This window comes from Oncorhynchus tshawytscha, linkage group LG19 (genome assembly GCF_018296145.1).
Source record: "Oncorhynchus tshawytscha isolate Ot180627B linkage group LG19, Otsh_v2.0, whole genome shotgun sequence".
Lineage (NCBI taxonomy): Eukaryota > Metazoa > Chordata > Actinopteri > Salmoniformes > Salmonidae > Oncorhynchus > Oncorhynchus tshawytscha.
The window spans coordinates 21,698,343-21,702,776 of record NC_056447.1 but is presented as its reverse complement, the minus strand read 5'-3'; positions in this window follow the sequence as shown (position 1 = coordinate 21,702,776).

The following is a 4,434-nucleotide window of genomic DNA, read 5'->3' as shown; positions in this document are numbered from 1 at the left end:
CTCCCTTCAGGGTGTGGAGCTCCCTGACTGGCACCTCCCAGCTCTGCCTCGGTCTGTCTGCAGCTCTGGGTCCTACTGTCCGACAGAGTAGAGGACTCTATTCCCACAGGAATCTCACAGTAGTCAGACACACAGCATTGGGATTACTTTTTATTTTTTACTTAATTCTTTTGTCCTGCAGATTATTTGGAAACACAATAACAAACCAATGTAGATATTTATACATGCAATTTAGAAGTTTTATATCACAAAATGTTGATTTTAAAATATTTTGATCCTCAGAGCAATCTTATTTGATTTAGAAAAGGATATTCAAATGATCAGTAAGCTATACAAAACCTTGCGGAGCCTATCCAACTGACAATCTCTCAGGAAAAAAATAAGCTATTGGAACCAAGACTCAAAAAGAACTGATGGCACAAGATGGAGGGAATGTTGGAACATAACTAATGAAATGACAGTCAACGAAAATATCCGCTTAATGCAGTATAGACTAATGTATAGAAAGAGACACAATTCACTAATTCTACAGCACAACGGCAGAGTCATGTCTTAAGTGTAAAACTAACAATGACTCAATCCTTGCCTTCTGGGAATGTTATGAAGTCCAAAAGTTTTATGTGCGACGTTAGAAAGTTGTCTGTCAGAATTATTACAATGTAAATGCACTTTTAATCCGTCTGTCCGCATGTTTCAAGACATGGCATATGAGGGTGCAGTGTGATACCCGATGGGTTGGACCATACTTTTCTCGTCAATCATCTTGGAACATTTTCCAATTAAGAACATTCAAAACAAAAGTGAATAAAATATTAGACAACAATAGAACAATGTAACAGACGAGCGTAAAAAAAAAAAAATATTATATATACAAACATGCAATAAATAAGTCATAAAGAGTAAAATAATGAGACATTGGATCATATGGTCACCTGCTGTAAGCTACATATTATACATTAGGTGTGAAATATTATATAAGGATTAAATCAATGTGATGTGGGGGGAGATTCTCCATATAGTCAATAAAAGGTTGCCAAGTTCTGTAAAATGTCTAACTTATTCCTCAAGCAGTAAGTGATTTTCTCCAGTGGGATACAACTATTAACCTCCGATAACCACATTGCTACTTGCAGGGAGGAATCCGATTTCCATTTCAAGGCAATACATTTCTTGGCAATCGCTAGCAATATTTCTGTTAGCTTTATAGTATGGCTTTGTCTAAGATTGGTGTTAGTAAAGTTACCCAGTAGACAGACCTCCGGGTCTAAAGGGAATGCAACCCCGTGAATTGAGGCTTTGGTATCGCATACCCCCTGCCAGAAACCGTGTAGTTTTGAACACTGCCAAGTGGAATGGAGGAATATTCCTTCATCTGAGCCACATCTAAAACATAGGGAGGAGATATCAGTGTTGGACTTGTGCAGTTTAGATGGGGTGATATAGAGCTGATGGAGGAAATTAAACTGGATCAGTCTGTATCTGGAGTTCAATGTGGATGTAACACCATCCCTGCATAGGCCACTTCATAGACCCTCATCAAGATCAATACCCAGATCAGAGTTTCTCTAGCTCAGGCAGTGTTAGTCCTGAAGTTAGAGCATCGTAAACATGGGAAATGGTCTTGAAAAGTGGTTGGTCTGCGTGGCAGAGTTGTTCAATAGGTGACATCTTAGGTAGGTTCCATTGTCCCTTGAGTCACCCTACTAAAGTTTCATAGCTGTAGGTAGCTAAAGAAGTCCCTGTTAGGCAAGTGGTATTTCTGTTTCAGCTGATCAAAAGACATAAGAACTCCCTCCTCATAACAATGTTCCAGAAGAGTGATCCCCTTATCAGACCATGGTCTAAAGTAGAGGTTGACCGATTATGATTTTTCAACACCGATACCGATTATTGGAGGACCCAAAAAAAAAAGCCGATACCGATTAATCGGCCGATTTTATTTATTTTTTATGACAAGGTGCGGATGACACGGTACAAATCTGTCATTCTGCCCCTGAACAGGCAGTTAACCCACTGTTCCTAGGCCGTCATTGAAAAATAAGAATTGGTTCTTAACTGACTAATCTGTTCGGGATTTGAACCAGTGACCTGCAGTTACTGGCCCAACACTCTTAATCGCTAGGATACCTGCTGCCTCAACACATTGGTAGGTTGCACTAGATACTTCAAATATCTGCTATCCATGCGGAGTTGGAAGCGGGACAGCTTCCGGATACTTCTCATCAGGATACTTCTGTAAGGAGTGGGCTGTACACTGTGGGGAGCTCAAACTTCATCAATATAGATATAGAGAAGGGATGGTGGAGACGGCCTGGTGACATTGAGCTGCCTGTCTATCCTTGGATATGCTGACCTTACCACCTCCGCTGACCATCTATGAGCTTCCAGGTCCTCACCTCCCAGGATGCCCCTCATAGCGCTCTGGTGCTGGGAGATGAGCCTCCCGAAGAGGAAGAAATTGAGCTCGAGGATGGAGGATTAGGAACAGCAGCCTTTGCTCCCATCTGTCCTGTTGCAGAGCGAACATGAGTTATTAAAATCCGATAATGCCTGCAGCCGCCAATCACAGTTCATTGGTGGATGAGAGCCGACCATAAATGGTGAGTTCACATGCATGTTCCTCCTCTGCTGGGTCCATTGTTGGCTGCTGGGTCCATTGTAGGTCTACTGTTACAGTGATGCTTGTATGAACTCAAACTTAAGGTAAATTCAGCTCTTTACTTAAAATCTTGACAAAAACAAGGCAACAGCACGAAACAAAACACAAGACCTAAGCACAGATACAAGCAACAGAGGAACCTAAATATCAAGGCAACCAGGTGAACAGAAACCAGGTGAAACCAATAAGTAATAATTAGGGTAACATGTAAACTAGAACACAAGGCAAGGGTGCCCTCCAGCAGTAACCCGAGGGAACAACAATCAAATAAACGGAACCTGTGACACTCATGACCATGGCTGCCCATCTGCTGGAGGTTTCAAGAAGCAGAGTTTATTGAGATGATCTAGCTACTGTTGTAGCCTATAATTATTTTAAAATGACTTGCTGTTTATTTAGCGAAACAAGCACTTAGAGATTTTGTCTGTAAGGAAAAGCACTATAAAAGTGTAATTTATTAATATTATGAAATACTACCTGAGACACCTTTTTGCTATTTGTCTCTGTACTCAATAAAAAAACATGAACATTATGCATGCCGACCATAGTATTGGGCAGCTGCTATTTGAGAACTCATCTGGTTTACAAATTATTGTAGAGCACAATGTACAACTGTTTTTAAAAGGTTTTTATTGCAAGGTATGCTATATGTGTAGGTTATTCCATGAAAAAAATCTAAAGATATGTCACATGCACCAAATACAACTGGTGTAGACGTTACTGTAAAATAGTAACAAAAGAGGAATAAAAGAAAATACACAAGAATGGAGCTATACACTGTGTGCACAATTATTAGGCAAATTGTATTCCTCAGGATTCATTTTATTGTTGAACAAACACAATGTCAGTCAAGCCAAAATGTTATTGAACCTCAAACCTGAATGTTTAACAAAGGAAACGTGAGTTTTGTCTTTCTCAGAGGAATATACGTGTGCACAATTATTATTCAACTATTAGTGTCCAGAATTATTAGGCAACTAAATTACTAAAATCATTTCTCCCAACTCACTTGTTTATTCTCAATTTTTAGCGTAAGTGTAACAAATAAGTAACACAAAATGACTAACAGTTTTGACCTTTCAAAAATATTCAGTGACCAATTTAGCCACCATTCTTGCCATAACTACCATGAACCATCCATGGAGAGAGACTGTCAGTTTGTTGATCTGTTCACAATCAACTTTCGCTGAAGCAGCAACCACAGCCTCCCAAATGCTGTTCAAAGAGGTGTATTGTATTCCCTCACTGTAAATCTCACCTTTGAGAAGGGCCCACAAGTTCTCAATAGGATTTAAGTCAGGTGAGGAAGGGGGCCAAGTCATTATTCGGGCATCTTTCAGGCCTTTGCTGGCTAGCCAAGCAGTGGAGTACTTGGATGCATGTGATGGAGCATTGTCCTGCATAAAGATCATGGCCTTCTTGAATGCTGATGACTTCTTCCTGTACTACTACTTGAAGAAAGACTCTTCCAGAAACTGGCAGTAGGTTTGGGAGTTGAGTTTCAGTCCATCTTCAACCTGAAAAGGTCCAACTACCTCATCCTTAATGATAGCAGGCCATACCAGTACCCCTCCTCCACCTTGCTGGCGCCTGACTCGAAGTGGTGCCCTCTGTGTCCATTACTGATCCAGCCATGAGCCCATCCATCTGGTCCATCAAGAGTCACTCTCATTTCATCTGCCCATAATAAAACCTTTGAAAAATCTGTCTTCAGGTATTTCTTTGCCCAATCTTGACGCTTCAACTTGTGAATCTAATTCAGCGGTGGTCGTTTT